The sequence below is a fragment of the Rattus norvegicus genome, chromosome 1, assembly GCF_021556685.1.
Source record: "Rattus norvegicus strain SHRSP/BbbUtx chromosome 1, alternate assembly SHRSP_T2T, whole genome shotgun sequence".
NCBI classification, from domain to species: Eukaryota; Metazoa; Chordata; class Mammalia; order Rodentia; family Muridae; genus Rattus; species Rattus norvegicus.
The window spans coordinates 232381568-232402999 of record NC_141534.1 but is presented as its reverse complement, the minus strand read 5'-3'; positions in this window follow the sequence as shown (position 1 = coordinate 232402999).

The window sequence follows — 21432 nt, the reverse complement described above, 5'->3', positions numbered from 1 at the left end:
ACTTTACAGATCTTCCATGAGGCTGCCTTGAAAAGGATAAGATGTAGGCTGCCATGCAAGCCTAGAAGGTCATCAGCATTTCAAGATGTCTGTTCAAACGGTCTCCACCATCTAAATCCAGGCAAGTCAGGCAATAGTTTAAAAAGGTAAACATCCAACTAGTGGTTTAAAAGCCAAAGTTGTTCCAAACAATTTGGAATCTACCCTTTCAACTTCTAGATTTCTATGTTAGCACCTGCATGGCCATAACTAAGCTGGCTTTCTCTCTACGACCATGGAATGGGGCAACTTCTTTTAAGCTCATTTTCAAGTGTTCCCCAAGTCACTCTTTTATTTGACTTGTTATTACCGGTTATTTGTGGAGTTATGTATTTTTCAGTTTTCCCTCTCTATAGCATTCAGAAGTCTATCTACCGTGGGCTATTCATCGGGGTGAGATGTTTGCCCTCCTTCTGTAAAAGAGAAGGATGACTACATGGTGCAGTTTTGTTCAAAACAATCATGGCTTACAGCTGTGGGCTTGCCGTGAATAACTGTTCCCTAACTCATTCACAAAAGTGGTTCATATAAATAAAAAGGACTACAGTAACTCAAGAGAGAGAAGTGCTGGGGGGAAAGAAGCTAAGCAGCACACAGCAGATACATGGATTAAGGGGTGGACACATGAATGCTGAGCATGAAGGGTGCATCCTTGAACTTCCAGTCCAGCATGATTCCAAAAATGAAGACAGAGGATTTGAAACATTGTCCTCCCTGGGACAAAGTTTTGCTCTGAATTTTTTCTATTTGGGACCGAAAAATATACACGAGATACAATTATTGCCTAATAGTACAGGCACCAGGAATGACATTAACTTAGCTTCCTAAGATGAAATACCAAATAACCAGAGAACCCTGAGAGAACCCAAGGATCACAGAGCTTTTCTAGGACCTACTATCTTCCCATCAATGCTACTTACAATGATGACACTTGTCTTCTGGCATCTGCTAGGCAAAGTCTATGAGAACCCACATGATCCACATATCTGGAAGTCAGGGAGTACCAGCAGAGTGTGGAAAACACGAGATTCCAAGGGTAGAGAGAATGCCAGTATTACCAAATACTAATGCCTGAAGAGACCAGTGGAAATGTGGTGAGAAACCAAACCCACTTGCCATCTCTCAGCATGGAGTTCCTCTATATTATACCCCAGAGAAAAATGGCCACCAGATGAGATGATGAGAACCAATGCCAACCTCAGACCTAGAGGAGTCTTTCTTTACCTACCATCCATCACAACTCTGCACACATTTGCCATGGGCCTAACACCACAGATCATCTCTGATGCCCGTGACTAAACAGGCATACATCTCTCCCTGCCCTCTTTATGAGGCACAAGCATACACTTTAAAGAAAGGAGCAATGGTAAAAACAGAAGGGAGGGAGGGGAAAAGAAGATAAAAGTAGGAGGGGGACAGGAAATAAGGGAAGGATCCAGAAAATATGCAGCTCAGCTGTGATCCTAAAGAACTGGAATCCTGCTCTAGCCAAACTCTTACTGTGTTGCTTTGGAACCCTTATTGGGTTTCACTGATCATCAGGTCCCCTCATCAGTGACCAAACACAGCTAAGCTTCAAGAGTGTGGTGTGGCTTTGATGAAACTGTGTTCAGACAAGTATTCTGTAGTATGAGCAGGGTAAAAGAATCCTACAGAGCTTCCTTACCCCAGACATAACTCGCTCTATTTCACTGAAAACGAGCACACTTCTTGCTCTTCAGGGGTGATGGACGGATCCTAGTTAACTAATGAGTTCTTTTATGACTGGAATCTGACCCTATGTTTTGGAACAGGTATAATTCAAATAGGGTGGATTGAAGACCATAATACAACTGAATGATTTTCAAAAACATCATAAGGACCTCCACTGAGGTCTGAGGACCCTGCAATAAGCTACGTGTCTTAATTTTTACTTTTCTTTTGAACCTATAGTGTCTAGTTGAGGCCTATGGGCCCAAAAGTGGAAACAAAAGAAAAAACATCAAACAAAAAACTGAAGAAATTAACGGAAAGAAAACAACCTAATTTACCTACTTGGACACTTGCAGCCATTAACTAACATGTCTAGCTGTCTAGGCAAAGAGTTTTAGACACATGGGATTGAATATGTACCCCACTGGAGTCCCCAATTATTCATGCAAAAAATTTTATCCTTATAAACTGACTGCTGGATGTACACTTTGTATTTCTACTTCTCCTCCTTGTTGTCTCTTACCTTGTTGCCTTTAGCCTAAAGAACTTCTACCTCCCTGACTCTAACCCTAACTTCAGCCTACTCTACCCCCAACTTTATAAACAGCTTTTCTCTGTCAGTCACATATTCAGGACACAATGAATGTATAGGGAAAGATTTGAGCCCCACCCCCCAAATAAAGAAAGCCTCCGAAGGTGGCAGGTGCAGCCACCAGAAGCAGCAGGCTGTGAAGTTTTAGGAGAGTGATTCTTCACACCTATTTGTGAGACTACATTGTAATATAATAACACCTTCTCCCATCTGCTCTCCTCATCTCATTGTGAAAGCTTACAGCCCCATAAGACGATTCCTCAGATATAATCAAAGCTATATTTGGTCTCAAAGGGAAAAAAGACCCAGTAACTTATTATCCATTAGAAAGAACTAATAAATGAAAATTGTCTGCTGATCATTCTTGGCATACTCTCTGACTCTGTGCATGAATTTATATAATTATATAACCTCTGGTTATTACCAAAAAATGTATTTTACATGAAATCCTGTTATAGCCTCATGCTGGTAGAAAATCGTGATTCTTCGTGAGATCCAACAAAAATCAAAACACTGTGTCTTAAATGTCTTTAATTTCACCCTACATAGCCTCCTAATTGCACTGTAGCAGCCTTAATTCCATTTGATTTTACTTCAATATTTACACTGGGTAATCTGTGGTACTCAGGAAAAGACGGTCTGCTGTTCAAACTTAGATACAGCTTCTATACCTTGACATAATAAAAGATAAATAAAGATAAAATTTAATGGAAAAGAAAAAGATTGGGAATGGCTACCAAATGGAGTCTCCACAATCCCTGATTGTATAAAGCAACATATAGGAACTAGAACAAGGGACTTTCAGATTGGATTGGTTAATTTAAATTGTGTGTGTGTGTGTGTTTGTGTTTGTGTCTGTGTGTGTATACTACATACATACATTCATACGTACGTACATACTAGCATCAAACAAGATCACGAAGTCATGAAGCAAGCATATTTGCTGTATGACTGTATCTCCTAGTACTTATTAATATCACATAGAAAGTGGTTGTGGATCAAAAGCATGCACAATACCATGAAGCAAGTCCTGTCTGTACACACAACTGACTCAACACCGAATAAAAATCAGATACTAAAATGTTGACAAGCAAGTTGGAAGTTTTACTGTGTCTATCCAGAGCCAAATAAAATTTAACCAGGATTCAAAACATTGAGGCTCATGATAGGTCAAGGAGCATAGGTCGGAGGAATGGCTGACGGGATGCAGAAGCGGAATGGAAAGCTTCAGGAGAATGAAGGCAGCTCATTGGCTGCAGCTGTTGGGACAATCAGCCACAGCACATGCCTTGAGCAGCAAAACCAATGACCTGTCTGTCTCAGACAAGGATTAGTTAGATAGCCTTTGTGCTTTCCCAGAGTGTACTGGCTTTCCCAGGATGCTTTCTTTATTTTTTTATTTACATTTCAAATGTTATTCCCTTTCCTGGTTTCCCATCCATAAGCACCCTATGCCTTTCCCCCCTCCCCCTTCTTCTATGAAGGTGTTCCTCCTCCCCAACTACCCCCCCTTCCAACCTCCCTGCCCAGACATTCCCTTACACTGGGGGGTCGAGCCTTGGCAGGACCAAGGGCTTCTTCTCCCACTGATTCCCAACAAGGCCATCCTCTGCTACATATGCAGCTGGAGCCATGGGTCTGTCCATGTGTAATCTTTGGATCATGGTTTAGTCCCTGGGAGCTCTGGTTGGTTGGTATTGTTGTTCTTATGGGTTTGCAAGCCCCTTCAGTCTAGAATGCTTTTTAAAATAGGATTCTTTAGGTCTCCATCCATGTGGATCACAGGGATTAATAGGCTTTTTAAAAAATCTGTCCTTGTCATGGTAAGGTGCTTCCAAAGTTGAGACATAATTTTTTTTCAAACTATGATCAAAAATACTGGTGAACACAAAAAAGGGTAGGGTAGTTTTCAAACAAAGTAATCTTGTTTCAATCTTCAGAGAAGCAATGTGTTAACAACTGAACTATTTACTTAAACCACAAGGGTTTTCTTCAGCTTCTCTTTAAGGTCACAATTTGATCATAAGAAAATCTTGTAAGGAGTAATATGAAACAGAGTTCCACTCTGGAACTCCGTTTTATTGGGAGTTCTGTACATGCAATGTTTTCCCGTTGTTTCGTGATTAGTGTGCTATGTGTCTAAGAGCTTCCTAATGTTTAAGTTCATGGCTACAGCCACAAGTTTAGGAATCTTCTGTGTAGCCTTCCTAGGCACAGTGTGAGAGGATGAACTTCAAGAAAACGATGCAAGAGTGTAACAAGGGGAGAAGAACTGACCGCGTAGGAAACATTAATGGGAATGTTTCAAAGCCAGCCCTTATTGCTGCCAAGAAAATTACTAACAACATATCAAAAGTACCATGGCTGAGAAAATGGCTCAGCCAGCAAACTGTCTACCACATAAGCATGAGAACCTGAATCCAGATCTCTAGAACCCACATAAACAGTCAGTGCACCTACGAACATCCGTAGCTCCATTCGTAACTAGGAAAACAGACTGCATCCCTGGGGCTCGTGGGCCTGCCGGCCTAACAGAATCAATGCACTCTAGGTTAGTGAGAGACATTGTTCCAAAACAGAGCGTGTGTGTGTGTGTGTGTGTGTGTGTGTGTGTGTGTGTGTGTGACACGTACACAAGTCAAGTTCAGAGTGGCAATTGTTTGCTTACCCTTAAAGAGAATTTTCTCTAAGGTAGTTCAATTTATTAAGAACCTTAATGGATTCTCACCATGAGATAAGCCAGAAAGACAATAGGATTGTGTTAACAGATGGCTTGGATACTAAAATACTTGACTTATGCATAGAAGCACATACAGGAGTCGATCTGCTTCTGAGAATCTTAGAGTCAGTCTTCGATGGTGTGCCTGGCTGATGAAAAGTGTTATTCTTACTGATAAAAGAAATCCAGATGGGAACTATGTACTAAGTATAGCAGCTTCACAAAGGCAAGCAAGGGTGTGCTGAGGACCACACGTGCTGCTGCTGAAGTCGCCACTCCACCATAAGAATGCCACCCTGCTTCTTGTAGTTGTGTGTGATAAGTATCACTGAAACGTAGAGAACTTATTCCAGTGAATGGCAGTCAAGGATCACTTTCCTTCTCTCCTCTGAGGGAATAAAGAAATCGCAGGCCATACTTTACTGAGCTTTCTAGTGAGACATTTGCTCCTTAGTGCTCAATGCTCTGTATTGAGTAAGAAAGTACCCCTCAGTGGTGAACGGCTTTCCTCCAAGTGATGGTTATTGGTGCCTGCTTTCCAGAGTTAGGAAGACCTTTGTAACAGATACATACAAACTCTTCCAGGAAAGTAACACTGTAGTATTTTTGTCACTTCTCCATATGTCATTTGTTTAGTGTCTATGTATTTTCATTTTGTTTAGGTTTTTTAGTTCTTACTTCGATTTTAACTGAAATTACATTTGCAACTTTAATATAATAACTGGCTGGGGTTGTATTTCAACAGGAAAATATGTACTTAGTACGGATGAGGCCCTAGGCTCAATCCCCAGAAACTACCCCCTCCCACAGATAGGTGATAGATAGATAGATAGATAGATAGATAGATAGATAGATAGATAGATAGATAGATAGATAGGTAGGTAGATAGATAGATAGATAGATAGATAGATAGATAGATAGATAGATAGATGACAAATAGATTAATGGATGGATAGTTGATAGATGATTAGTAGATGATAAACATAGGAGAGATGTGTGTGTGTGTGTGTGTGTGAGAGAGAGAGAGAGAGAGAGAGAGAGAGAGAGAGAGAGAGAGAGAGAGAGAGAGAGAGAGATCAAAGACCATTACAAGGCCAGTCCACTTCGGTCACATAGTTGAAATTATATGCTAATATGCTAAGTACTCTTTCACAAATGTAGACGATTCTACACAGATTAAACTTCCTCATGGCCTACTTTTCTACTGTGAAAGTGTAAAATTTAGCAACCATGAAATCATTCACTAAATGATCCTTTTAAAGTTTGTGTTAGAAAGCAAATTTTAAAGAAATTGTTTCTCATTAATACATGGGTTCCCTGTGACCACTCATCCCAAACTTTTCTTAAGTACGAGAAAAAAATCCATCCAAGGTTTTCTTCTGAACTTCCCTGAGGTCCGATGGCACCAGGCTGTTCCAGGGGCTTTCCGTTCTCAGTTCCCAATGGCAACCAAACTCGTTACCTGGACCATTCTCTTCAAGAAATGCTGATCTTACCTTTCTTCTGATGCTGAACTTGCAAATTTGAGTTTCAAGTTACAGTGAAGAATTGCCTCTGAGGGAAAAGATGGAGGGAGCCCGAGGACCACAGTTTTCCAGGTCAGAAAGACCCACAGGATCACTAGGTGACAGAGCCCATCTCTGCTGCACTTTCAAGAAGTCCCAATTGGCCTTGATCTGCTCCTGGGACATTCCTGGCTGATCTCAAAAGCCTCAGCACTTTCCAGACCTACTTCCTTGAAGGCCCTGACTCTCTAAAGACAAACATTATTGGGTGCATCTGATCAAAAGCCTGGGTTAATTTCACTATCATTTCCACAGAAACCAAAGGTGAAAATACAGAAAAGCAAAATGTCCAAACCCACAGACTAAAGTTAAATTCCACTCACATAGATGGTTCAACTTGCCACAAAAACCTGAGGACCTCAGTTTAATTCCAGGATCAGGCAGTGGAAGGAAAAATTCGACTTCCAAAGGCTGTCCCCTGACCTCTGCAGTGCACCCACGCACTCGTGCATGTGCGCATTAATCACAATAAAAAAATCCTCATACAATATTGTAAGTGTAGGGTTACACGTAGTTGTTGGCTCTTGAGACCCATGGTTAAAAATAATTATTCTTTTCTTGCCTCCTGAATCCCTATTAGACACCGTTCCCCTCGTCTGCCCTTCGTTAATCAACGCGCATACAGCTTAAGTCAAGTGGTTGATTTTACTTAGCAGATCTTAATAGTTCCTTCCTCTCCTAGACACTTAGTAGCTTTCCCAGCTATGCTTCCTTTTAGGGTGCTTGGGTATGTAACTGTCCACTGGCTAGAGGGAAAACACTGTTCAGTGTAATGTGGTGGTGGGACAGGCTCGTAATCTCAGTTTCCCAGATGTGGAGGCAGCTCTGAGATACTACACATTGAGTTCCAGAGCAGCCCGGGCTACATAGGAAGAGCCCTTGGTGGCCCTACGTGGCAGTGCGTATCTTTAATCTCAGCACTTGGGGAGCAGAAGGAGAAGATCTCTGTGATTTCGAGACCAGCCTAATCTACAGGAGTTCCAGGACAGCCAGGGCTATATGGTAAGATTTCGTCTCAACAACAGCAAAACAAACTAACAGTAAAGAGAGTCTTAAAGCTGCTCAAAGTTGAAAAACTAAAACACAGGCATGAATAACTAATTTATATAATTAAATTTTGCCACTCATTTGTGTGTGTGTGTGCCTCTGTGTGCGCACACTCCTTTGATATGAATTGTAAGCCCTGAGTCATCTCCCCTATATTGCAGTAATGTATCAGATACTTTCGCTTATCTTTAGCCATAGTTTTTAAATTGCCGTGTGTGAGCTGTGAATTACCATGTACTTGCCCAGCACACAGGAGGCTTTGAGTTCAACCTCTAGTACTGCAAAAAAAAAAAAAGAAAATGGAATGAAAGAAATTAAACTGCCATTTCTAAGGTGACAGTAATGGCAATGGAACTGAAGAACTGACCTCTTACTTTTAAACTCATAAAATACCTTGAAAGTTTTCATTCACTGCTATGATACCCATGGTTAAGAGTGCTAAACAATATTAGGTAAGTTTTACTCCTACCCGCTGTGATGTCCAGGAAAGTACATGCAATTTAACTATCCATAGCAAAAGCTAATTTCTTTCATGGGAAATTTTTGATCAAATATGAAGTAGAAAAAAAAATTAGGGAGAGACAGAGAGCCAACACAAAGGGGTCAGTGAGGTGTATTTCACCTGCTTCCATACCATCTGAAACAGGAAGTGATGGTTTCTGGTACCCTTCAAACAATGAGTTTTTCTGAAAATGTTGATGATCTCAGGTCCTCTCGCTCAGCAGTTCAGACTGCTTTCTTCTAAATAAACACCTCAGGGCAGGTTGCAAACTGAACAGAGCAGAAGAAAACCTGCAGAAATCCCAAGGTAACATCACCCAAACGGCCACCTCATAAAAAGAGGGGTCTCTTAGTACTCAGCTCCAGCCTTTACACTTGCATGAATTCTATAAAAACGTGAGTTGTGCCTGACAGGCGAGAAGCCCAAGTCGGGGGCATGGAGAAAACAGTAGCCATGGTTTGACAGATTACCCTAAGCGTGCACCAGCATTTTCCTGCTGGAAATTAGTAAGCCCTGAAAGATAAGAAATACTCAAGTTAATAAAAAAAAAAAAGATGAGTCCTCAAAGTCATCAGCTCGAGCAGCACCCAGAAAAGAGTTTGACCGTGAAAGTCCAGCACTGCTTCAATAACATGGCTACACGTTGCCAAAATGTCAGTCAGAACTGGCATGGTCCCCACTTGCCAATTTGTCAGTTTCCTACTGGCAAGTCTCCTGCTGTCCACACAGGGCTTAGTTGGTGACTCTTAACACATATCTACTATGAGCCAAAGGACCCCTAATGTTGATCCAGGACTGAATGCATAGCCATTTCCATGATATTTCCAACCGGAATCTGTACATAATTTGAATAGAATTCAAATCCTTTGAAGAATGTAAATCGAGGAGTTTTTTTTTTTCCTGTTCTTTGAAGACTCATGTAAAAAAAAAAAAAAGATGTCCTTGGCTTGTGTTTTGTTTCTCTGTACTAAAACCAAAGTAAACTGTTATTTTAGCAATGATACCCCAATCAAATTGATTTAGAACAGTTGTTGTCATGAGCTCTCTGAACCATTGTTTTCAAATAGTGCACTTTGTATCCCTGCACGCCCGTAAGCGCTGCCTTAGGAGATGCTTGGAGACTTCCAGGTAGGACACAGCACTTTCCTACCCTTGGCTCTGTGAGGAGGAACAGAGCCATCAAAACAGCTGGAGTGAGCTGCAAGCTGCAGACTTCTGGCTCTGTGCACTTACTCCAGGCCACTGTCAACAAACTGTCCTCCCTCTGTGAACAGTTTGTAAGAAGCAGGCCAACTACTTCACCCATGCTCGGGTCTCCATGGTGTTCAGCCAAAGGTGGCGTGCTTGTAGCTACGCTTATGCAATTCCAACTCTATAGGAAAATTCTAGGTGATAATAAGAGCTCGAAGATAAGGGTCAGAGCCTGAAAATATGGAATCTCTGGAAGGAAGAATTTCTTGTCAACTGCTCAATAATTACTAAGCTCTGCTGAGAATTACCTGAGGTTCGTTAGTACGCACCTGCTAACATATAACTTACGTTCTCACCTTACACACATACACACACACACACACACACACACACACACACACACACACACTGGCAAACACTGTATCTTAGCTCATGTTCAACCCAGTTAGTCTTCAGCCTTCTGAGTGACTGGTTAAACATTCCATTCCTAAACGTAGTTTTTTCCCCATCAAATACCTAATATATTTCTGATTTTGATGAATGACTTTTATTTCTTCTAAATTTGAAAAGTGCTTAAGAATTTAAATTTTTTTCCAAAGGGACTATATAAGACAAAAATCAAAATAATACAGGGTCAGAAAATATATAAAGCCCTAGAGTTTTACAATTAAAATATCCTGGAGCTGAATCTTTCGATGCCTCTCCATCAACACAACAACCCAAATGGCATTCAGAATGGAGAGCTATGTGTGTATGCAAAAGCACTTGTGGGGTGCTGGGCTGTAGAATTAGTGGTAAGACCTGAAGTTCCAGGAAACATTCAAATGTCTAGCTCAGCGTGAGAGGATCTTTGCTTACCGAAGCACTGCTTATTTATTTGATACCCTCTTCCAAAATCAATGCTCTTGCTTACAGATCTAAAGGGCATCTAAGTAACTAGTTAAATTACATTTTATAAGCTATGTATCAGGGATTGGGTCAAAGGTAGCTCAGTCCATAAAATGCTGATTATCCAGGCAGTGAGGACTCAGTTCAGTGTCCAGATCTCAAGTGAAAAGCCAGGTGGTATGAACTCATACTCACAGAACTGAGTAGACAGAGATAGGAGGATCAGCCTAGCCTAATTTGGGAATGCCAGGCCAATAAGAGACACTGGCAAAACAAAGTAGATGGTGCTGAGAATGAATGACACCCAAATTCCCCTCTGGTTCCTATAGACACATGTGAACACATAAATATATACTATATGTATATATATGTATGTATATATATATGTGTGTATGTATATATATGCATGTCTTCACACATGCCTATATATGCACACACGTATATGTACAGAACACATACACATGAATCTATATATGAAACAAAAAATATAACTACTTCCAGAGATCACCTACACTTGCAATCCCTGATTTAATACTGTTAAACATCCCAACAATTTGTGTGGATGCAGAGTCGGGCAGATTTGTTTCCTTAATTGCTATATAATTGTGTTCTCCATTACACACACATTTCACACAGTGCTTTCTAAACAGAGCTTTTCTAATGCTGCTTTTGACCTTTTAAAGCAGAGGCATAAACACAGAAATCGTGATGTGCCCAGAGAAAGCACTGGGTGTGCTATAAAACACTTAAAAGTCACTGCCACAACCATCATGACTTGTCATGCACTCTGTCATACTATTTTTTTAATATAATGGGGATAAGGTTGCCAATGACAGACAAAGAACAGAGTTACACATAAAAGCCCCTAAAACTAAAATTTCTTTCAAAGGACCGAGAAAGGCACAATAATGTAGAGGAAGCCCTGTTCACATCTTCCAGTGAACTTCAAACCTGCTGATGCCTCAGAGAAATATTTGGAGCAATATTGTGCTTGGAGGGGGTTTTATTTTATTTTTCATTTCTCACTGCATCCATCTGGAACAAATCTCCCTGGGTGTGTTACATCTTGAAAACACTACGAAAAACATTCATTAGCTCTGGCCCCCCAGATCACAGAACCTTAACTGCCCAGCACATCCTGACACTCTGACCGGAGCAAGGGGGGGCCATGCTGAGGTGAAGGGAGTTGTTTCAGGTGTGGCTTCTGGCGTTGCAGTTCTTGGGAGGGAGAATATCTGAATGAGCAAGCCATCCCTCTGGCCTTCCCAGTGTACCTATGTAGTGTGCCAAGCCAGGAGGTGACTGCCACTGGCTGATTAACACAAAAGGAAACCGGTGCCATTGATGTCTATTAGAGGATACCCTCACAGTGTCCAAAAGAGTCAAAAAAAAAAAAAAAAAAAGCAAGGGAAATTCCAGTCACATTATTAGTATGCAAACAAATACAGAATTTATTTTAGAAGTTTTCCCCCTTGTTAAAGTTAACCTTCATTGAATCCCTTAAAATTTTATCATCAAACCCTTGCTAGATTTAAAAAAAAAGTATAATTTAAATCACTTAAAATCACTCATCGTCACCATCCAGAAGATATCTAGGCTGTTTCCCTTTCTGTATTGTTTAAATGCATTCATTCTTGGGTGGAATTGAATTGTATTTTAATTGTCAAAGTTGAGCCAAGTCTTAATCTTATGGATAAAGGGGTAATGAGTTCCCTTGGTCTAAACTTTGCTGATATGGGTGCAGATAGAGTGCTTTCTTGGGTCTGCTGTGGAGGACGGAGGACTGATTTGCTTTGATGCCACCTCCTAGGGCCTCACAGTACTTACACCACCACACTTGCGCTGGTTTCCCCAAGTATTTATCCTGTATAAACTTGGGGTTTCTTTGCTATAAAAACAAAGCCATCAGTAGCATATACAATGGCTCTGTGTGGGGAACACACACACACACACACACACACACACACACACACACACACACACCATTTTAGGTCTATTCCTTTGGAGCAAACACAAATAGGCTTGTCTAAATCCCTTAACTCATGGCCCTGGCTACTGGGTTTTTTCTCCCTAGCTACCTACAGAACTTCACACAGGCCTGTAGAAGCCATCATTCCTTGTCTGTCTTCTGTTTTCTTCCATAGCTGTTTATGTAACCTATTACCTCTGGCCAACTTAGAAAAGGGAGTGCTAACATCCAGGAGAAGCTAATAGTGCTTAGTTCATGCGAAGAAACCCAGTTCCCCTTTCACTATAAACTGCAAACAGGTGGCTTGGGAGAGGGAAGCCTAAGAAAGGATATGATTTGGCTTTCCTTTTTCATTCTGATCACATCAAACCTTAAGCCATTAATAGATACTAGCGCAATACAGTTCTTCAAGGACTGGCGGCAGTACTAGTCTTTGGAGATATTTCGGGTCGCTATTTTTAAACACACCTTCAATCTTAAGATGGGAACCCTTGAGTTTGGGACTGACTGACGGCAAGATGCTACTTTAAATTCATAATCAATAGGGTTTTTAAATCCATTATTCCCTGCTGCCTGTCTAAGCTATTTGAAACTACAGTCCAGAATCAAAAGTACCTTGAGATTTTAGCCAAGGCAAATATGCCTGTTGTTTGCAAATACTCAAATATGGAGATTCCCTTCAGGGATAAAAGTTCTACTGAATTTCAAAGGGAACTATTTATAATGTGTTTTCGAGATATAGTAGTGGTATATTGAGTCCTTTAAGTGAATCTCTGTAGAATTCGATCAACACCAACTATAATAAATAAATCTTATATGGTTATCATTAAAATGAAGACAAAGATGTATATGCATATGAGGCACTCCATTCTGGAGAAGCAAGTCCAACCAGTTTGAAGAGACAGGGAACCAACATTTTAAGTACACAGAGCACATCAGACCAAAATAATCTTGGAGTATCTGTAGAATGTAAAATGAACTTTTAAGCACCAACAGGAGGATTGTTAAAAGGATGATAGTTTATCTACTTAATACGATGGAATGTAGTCACTAACAATAAGCCAACAGCATTTGGAAATAGTTAAAATGTTTTACAAAATCCAATGCACGATATAATTTGTCCATGCTAGTACAATTTTTTTAAAAGGACAAGGAATCTACCCCAATAAATACTGTGTGGCATTAGTATTCCTCTGCCTGCTGGGGAAATGGCTTAACAGCCACTCCGTCCATATCATCTAACATGTCTACCATCGACATGGTCCATGTAAGGTTTTTCAAAAGTAACATGTATTTTACTTTGAGCTTTAATTACCCAGATAAAGAAGTTTCTCAGTCAAATGTTCATTGAAATTATTTTACAAATATTAGAGGGTTTATTTTAGAAATTGAATGATTTCATTTTATAAAGAGAGAAGTAAGACTTAAATTGACACTAAAATGATAAAACTGGAGGCATTTCCTACAGAAGGCAAATGGCGGATAATTAGTATCTTTCCAACAATTAAACCACATGTCCATCACCAAGCAAAAATGTTTGTAAATTAATCTTCAAATTTTGTGCGAAGGAGAAAATAAAAATAACTTTTGTGGTAAATAACTGTAGAACACCTTAAAAGGTCGATTTCCAGAAATCCTAAGTATGACATTTTAATATTCTCTCTCTCTCTCTCTCTCTCTCTCTCTCTCTCTCTGTGTGTGTGTGTGTGTGTGTGTGTGTGTGTGTGTGTGTGTGTGTGTGTGTGTGATTTAATAACTATTTCCACAATTGAGCAGCACTTTTGTGGGTTCACTGTGCTAAATGAACTGTTGCGTAATACAAGAAAGAAGTCTTCTTTCTCTTATGTGCTTGTCATGTGTGTGTTGCCTTCCAGCTGAGAACCAGTGCATTCAGTACCTTAGTCATCTGCAGGATCACCTTGACACTGGGCCTCAGAATTGAACCAGCAGCTTTTATGGAATTTGATAAGCAATCTGGGTTGAACGCGAAATGAAAACCTACCTTTTTAGGGTCCTGTCCTCGAACCTACCTTTATAGAGGCGCAACATTTCAAAAAATAAAATCATGTCAGCGGGGGGAAAAACGCATCAAGGAGAAGAGGAGTTAGAGGAAGGAAAGATTAATATCCACGATGAGCTGCAATTCAGAACTCTTCGCACACCATCACAAGTGTTTGATGTTTAACCTTTATACATTTTTAATTCAAGAGCCTCAGCCACACTGACTTTATCTTTCCTTTTAAGCCCCTTAAATACTTTCAATGTGAAATTCAACTTGAGCAATAACTATTAAAATTTCTCAAAACAGTTGCAAATTAAAGCAAGATTAGGTAAAAATTAGTTTTTTACTAGTATGTGATAAAGTAGCCAAAAGCAGTCAAGTTTGGATAACAGAAGCAAATTCTCAAAATAACCAAGTAGTTTTCATCCTATGTACAAATACTGTGAATAATAACAAAATGAATGCTAGGACATATTTGCTTGGTTAGTTGAAGCCATGTAGAGTCATGAAAAGTACTACATCTAAGCAGAGAAAAATCGATCGAGCTTGCCAAATAAAAATTAAAGTGTGAACCAACTGCAGTTGTTCTAGTGATCAGTTCAGATAAAAATAAAAATGAAGTTTTAACTTTAAAAACTATGTCTAAGTTAAGAATTTTTAATCTTCAAATGTAATGACCTACTCTATTGTACTCCACAACAAGTGATTTTATATTATTTTATAATTAAAAATTTTGAGAAAGTTAATAACTCACTACTGGTGCAATAATAGAAATAAAAAAAAAAAAAACATGCTCTCTGTTTGCTCCAATCAGTTAGCGTCTAAGCTTTCTACAACAAAGTGCTTGAAATATGTCAGTCACTTTACATCTACAATGTCTTGATATTTTAGAGGCAATTTCAAACATTGAAACTAAGGGTAAGCTTAATATTTTTCCATGTTCTAGGATTATTAAATATTTCATGATATATTTTTCTCCAAGAAACAGCTTATAAGCAATCATCGCAATTACCGTTATCACTCTATTTAATGAATGCCTTTTTAAGTACACACCTTTCTCATTCCTACAATACAACCTCGGGCTCACTATACTGACACCCCCACCCCAGACGGATCAGCAATTAGACCACTTAGTGAGCTTTACAGGGAACTCTAACAATTCAGCTAGTTTAATAGACATAATCCTCTCCTGCAACTTCTTTCTAAAGTTTGCTATCAGATCTCCTTCAAGGATGGAACCAGGAAGAACACTTTGGCGTCCGGAATCGGAAACGATCCTTTGAACTCCTGCACAACTTAACAGCTGCGTTTCTGTGCACTTAAGAGAAACACGAAACTCACCAGGTTTGATTGTTTGTTTTTCATTTGGGCAGTCTTCGAATAGATGAGCCTCAATCTGCCGTCTCTCTCTTCACTTCATTCTGCAAAAACCCGGGAAGGTGCCACAGGTGCCGAGAGAGCAGCAGCCAGCCCTGCCGTCCAGGAGGTCTGAGCAGAAGGATGACCAGCTCAGGACTGTGCAGAGCAGGGAGGGGAGCCAGCTACAGGTTGCAGTGATTGGCTTTAGCGGCTGCTTTCGAGCTTTGCCTCCAGTGGGTGGTAAGTTTACAGATGACGGCTGTGTTGCTTCTCTGGCTGAGCCCTAGTGCCTTTATATCAACTGAAAAGAGGGTAAATGAGGTTGGTAATGAACCTTTCATCCGGTCGCATCAACTACCGTGTAAGGCGAAGGAAGTCATGTCTTTGTGCCCTTCGTTTTTCCTTGGCTTCCTAACTGTATAATAATTACCAACTTCACCCTACACTGTCTGTGAAGCGCATTGATTATTAATACGTGCATGAAACATTTCCTGACCCAGGTCCTATTTATAGCCTAAGTCTCCTTTGTTTACAGCGCCCTTGTGGGATCAGGAGGGAAGCTACCATTTACCCCGCGCAGCATGGGGCTTGTCTCTCCAAGGCTCATTACTCGCACTAAATATGAAATAACATGTCCCCAATGGTAACCAAGCGATTGGTGACTCCATTGTCATCCTCTTCCTTGTGCACTCATGACTGGGCAGGGCAGTTAAGGTGAAGCAGGTGCAGGGCTGTTCCTGGTGGTGAGGAGCAGGTGCCGCCTGTGACGTCACATCCTCACCTGGGGAATGCGCTGGCCCTCTCTGGAGATGCCCAAGTTTGCTGTTTTCCCCACACCGTGTAGTTTTAGAAATAGAACCAGGAGCCCAGGCAATGCATCTTTCACATTCATAAAAGTGTTCAAGAGCATAAAATACCTGTGTCTTCTTCTTCTTCTTCTTCTTCTTCTTCTTCTTCTTTTTTTTTTTTTGACCTTAGTTATGTCTTACTTTTCTGTTTTACCATGAAATTGCCAGTAGGTAATGAAAACCAGGGCAAAGGTTTTCTCCCGCACCGCCTCCACCAATTGGCTCTGACATTCCTCATTCTTCACTCTGAAACTAAAGATGCTAATTTTCACCAACTTTTCAAATATTTGCAATAGTGGATTATGCAATAGTGACCAAAATAAATAAGTCAATCAAATGCTTTAGAAGAACATGGTAATAATACACAACATATTTGATATGGCTCAAAGTTGCATAGTTTTGGTAGGCACGGAAAGTGTCATCAATACCTTAAAGAGGTTCCCATATCAGGTCACTGAAGCTTCAAAAGTTTTGTGACTTACTTGATTCCCCGGAATAAGACCATTAGTTCACACGGAGTGTCCCCTCCCTTTTTCCTATTGTCTGGAGCTGTGTTCTTAGGCAAGCACCTTGGTACTTATGTTACTTTCATTTTCTATTGTCATGTAACCCATCTTGAGGATGGGTTCAAGAGTTCAGAGTCTTAAAACAACTTGGATTTGTTCCTCTCTCCCACTTCCAGGACCAGGGTCCCCGTATGGGCACTGCTCAGAGCCTGGCCATATTCCAATCCCTTCGTGGTGATCAAAATCTTTTCACAAACTCGCATGGCTTTTGGTAGAACTCCACTCTTGGAATCGTGAAACTGAGGTCACTAATTTTCTTGTAGTCAGTCAGTGACCACTGTCAGCAACAAGGGCCACCCTCAGTTCCTCATCCTTACATACCACAGAAGCCTGCTCTTTCTCACAGGCGACAGGACAGTCTACCTACACTGCTCAAAGAGTCTTATTTGACATACTTAATTCTATGTCTATGGCCACATCATCTGGGCCACAGTCTTAAAATTAGAAAACAAACAAACAAAAACCCAAAACAAAACAAGACAAAAAACGTGGTTTAGCAGCACTCGAAGGAACGGGATTGTCCAGTGAGTATGGGTTGTAAGACGCTGCCCCTTCTCACCAGCAAACGCTAAGAGATGAGCTATTTCTATTCAGCACTTGTTTATTTCTGAGATACTCTTATGAGTTTTGCTCTGCTTATATCTTTAACATTCAGACCACAAAACCTCTGGCTATGGTCTAGCCTAGGTCCATACTAAAATGCAAGGCAACTCCCAAAGCCACCTCCACCCAGATGCCTTCCAAAGTTGGTAGCCCTAGGTTTTGACCTTGGTTAAGCACGTCGCCAGCTATGTGGCATTGGATGGACTGGTTGGAGTTCCTTCACCTTTAAAAGGAGCTAACGGTCCTATCAATAGATATTCACTCACAGTGCCACAGGTGCCATTGTATAAAGCCTTTTCCTTGGGAGAGTAGTTGCAGAGCATGAGATTTATTGACATGATTTTTAATTTCAGGAAATGGAAGGCTCTAAATAGTATCAACACTGTTTTTGTTTGTGTGGGTTTGTTGTTGTTGTGTGTTTGTTGGTTTGTTTTTGTTTGCCAGTATTATTCTCTTTGAATCCTGACTCTGTCAGATTTGTGTTCTGGTAAAATTGGAGGTCTTTAATTGATAAAATATTTGGCAGTTCGTGTGTGCCTTTCTTTCTTTCTTTATGATTGTTCCACATAACCTTTGGATGCTTGTAGACCAGGTGTAAGTTTTATGCTTATAATCATCGTTTCATATTTTAAAATAACACATCCTGAAACATTTGTACATTACAAAGTTTCCTTTAGATATAACACAAATACAGCACAACTTTCTACAAAGTAGGAGAGCATATTTTGAAACTAACTGTTCTTCCTTCCCTGCCCTGACCCACCTACCTTATTGTTTTAATCTTATGTTTTTATTATAATTATTTTTTCAGACAGCATATTCTGATTACAGTTTCCCCTCCCTCTACTCCTTCCAGTTCTTCCCCATAGCCCCTCTCATCTGGATTCAACCTCTTTTGTCCCTCATTAGAAAACAAACAGATGTCTAAGGAATAATAATAAAATAAAACAAGATCAATAAAAAAAAGCAAGTTGGAATATAACAAAACAAGAACCAAAGAAAAACCATAAGAAATGCATATAGACACAAAGACATACATGGTAACACACACAAACACACACACACACACACACACACACACACCCATAGACACAGAGACGCACACATTCACATACATACACAGACACAGAGACGCACACATTCACACACACATAGACACAGAGACGCATATGCTCACACACAGGAATCCCACAAAACCCCAGACCAGAAGCCATAATATATATACAAAGGGCTTAAAAGGGGGAAATGCCCTGACTGAACATTATAAGACAAAGCACCTCCACAGATGCTATTAACATTGTTCTCTGTGGGCCATCTACTGCTGGGCATGGAGCCTGCGCTTCAGAGACGTTTGTTTCCTATTGAGACTCTCTTGGAGCAGAACTTAATTTTCACTTGCAAGTGGTTATCAGTTAGAGTTATCTTCTGGGTTAGGAATGAGAGCATGCGTCCACTTCTCTCAGTTCTAAGACTCACCTCCCTTCTTGAGCTTTCTCTCTTTCCGCATCCAAGGCTGAGCCTCACATCAAGGCTCATTCCCTGAACAAAAGTACAGAAACTCTCCCATAGTCAAAAAAGAAGAAGAAGGAGGAGGGGGAGAGGGGGAGGAGGAGGAGGAGAAGGAGGAGGAAGAGGAGGAGGAGGAGGAGGAGGAGGAGGAGGAGGAGGAGGAGGAGGAAGAAGAAGAAGAAGAAGAAGAAGAAGAAGAAGAAGAAGAAGAAGAAGAAGAAGAAGAAGAAGAAGAAGAAGAAGAAGAAGAAGAAGAAGAAAGGGGGAAAAAGAATCAGTGCTTAGCTTAGCTTTGAGATGCAAATAGATATTTTTATACTTAAGGAAAAAAATCCTCCAAAACCAAAATTTTCATGGTTATCTAGAGGAAAAGCTCCAAAGTAAAAAAAAAAAAGGCAGTGAAAGTCAGCAAGTGATGTCTTAGAGCAGAGAAGCAAGTATGAGAGCACAGGGCAAGAGGGTTAGCATACCACCTATGCCACCAAGTTGGGCTCCAGATCCCATTGCTCAGGGCTTTGGCTGTGAGGACCCAAGGACACTTGATGGAATAATAGAATCAGCTGGGGCCAGCTTTCTTGGAAGTGTTCTGAAAAGAGTGTAAGATGCTCAAGGAAATTCAAGCTGGCAGCGCAGGAGCAGGAAGCTGAGGTGATGAAGACAGCACTAGTGTGTGCAACACTGGGGCCTCATAGGCCCTCGATGGGATGGTGCAGAGATGGCAGCTAAGGCTCCTCCCTAAAGGCCTAGAGAATGTGTGAACCACAGAGTCCAGGTTTGAGATAACAGGCACGGGCAGTGTGAGACTCTCCAAATCAAAGACCTAGCAGGGCTTTGTTGTGTCAGGGACACCAACTGATGGATGCCATGGAATTAGGCAAGTGCTAATAGGGCAAGAAAAGTGGGATCTCAGTATCTAAAATCTTCAACCACACCAACACTACCTGTCTTCTCCATTAAAACTAAATAGTCTTCTTCCCTCCAAAGGGGCTGATAACATAAAAGATTAAGTTGGAAACAGGAAAATTCTCACTGTCCTACTTGAAATGACAAATAATGTATAATTGTACACTATAAACTTCTAGTTAAGCATGTATGAGATGTGATATGAATATATGGACTACATTAAACTTTGTTTTTTATTAAGGTACCATCTCTTTCTGTGGTATCTTTAAGGAATATATCAAAATCGACTGTATCACCAGTAGAAGCATCAGCTCTTGAAGTAAAAGTTGTGTGTCTCCCTTTTAGTATGACTCTTAAACAAATGACTACCCTTGAAATAGCCTTGAACCTATATGCCAAGCTCTTGAGTAGGTCGTGGGCCTCCAGGGGTTGTGTGAAAGGAAGGCTTTCATCCCCTGAGGCTTTTACAAGGGAGGAAGAAATATACAGAGGTACATTGTGCTTTGGTGCTGTGTGTTTAATAATTGGAGGTCATCAGTAGTTTATAGAGGGCCATAAGCAAGTATTAGGGACAGCAGAAACCTTCATGGAGTAAATGATATATCTCAGCCAAGCTCTGGAGGGAAAATCAGCCTTTGATAGAGGAAAAGAGTTGACTCTGGCAATGAAGACATCAGGTGCCTGGACTAGAGCTGTATATAAGGATCTGGGAGCTTCTCAGTTTGGCTGTGGTGTAGATATCTACGCCTCCAGATTTTTCTTCCTTTTGAATAGCCCTGAGATGACTCATTAAGAGCTGAATGTGCCATTCTCCAGGATTTCTTTGTGCATTACCTAAATGCACAATGCTCATGTCTTAACTTGTCTTGCATTCTGCAATGCTTGATTAAAAATGGGATGATAACAGGCAGGAAATCAGCCACTATGACATTCGAGAATTAACCTCCCCAGGCACAATCTATAAATATGACTTTGAGTGATGATATAAATGGTGCCTAACTTCACACTTTATTAGTTCACTTGATGTCTTAGTAACTGCTTCTAGCTTCTATAGATACGGATATATGCTCTCCATGCCCATCCCATTTTCTAAAGAAGTTAGGTCACGGTAATATGTCAAAGGGGACCATACATAGCACAGCCTAATGTTGAACCTGGGGATTGTGCCAATCTTGGTTTCATATGGTTTCAAACAGATACCAAGCATCACTGCTCTAGCCTCCAATTTTTAAAATCCCAGAAGTACCTCTGCAAGCCCAGTCACCCTCATTTGTTCTATGGCAGGACTAAGACAGGGTGTGTAATGCAGTCCTGGACAAAGTGGAAACTTACGGGTTCTTTGGCAAGCCAGTCGTGTTGAATGATGTTTTGTTGGAGCAAACACATAAAGGAGTGTTTTTCTGAAGCAGACTCAGGTAAAAGGATATTCTACTAACGC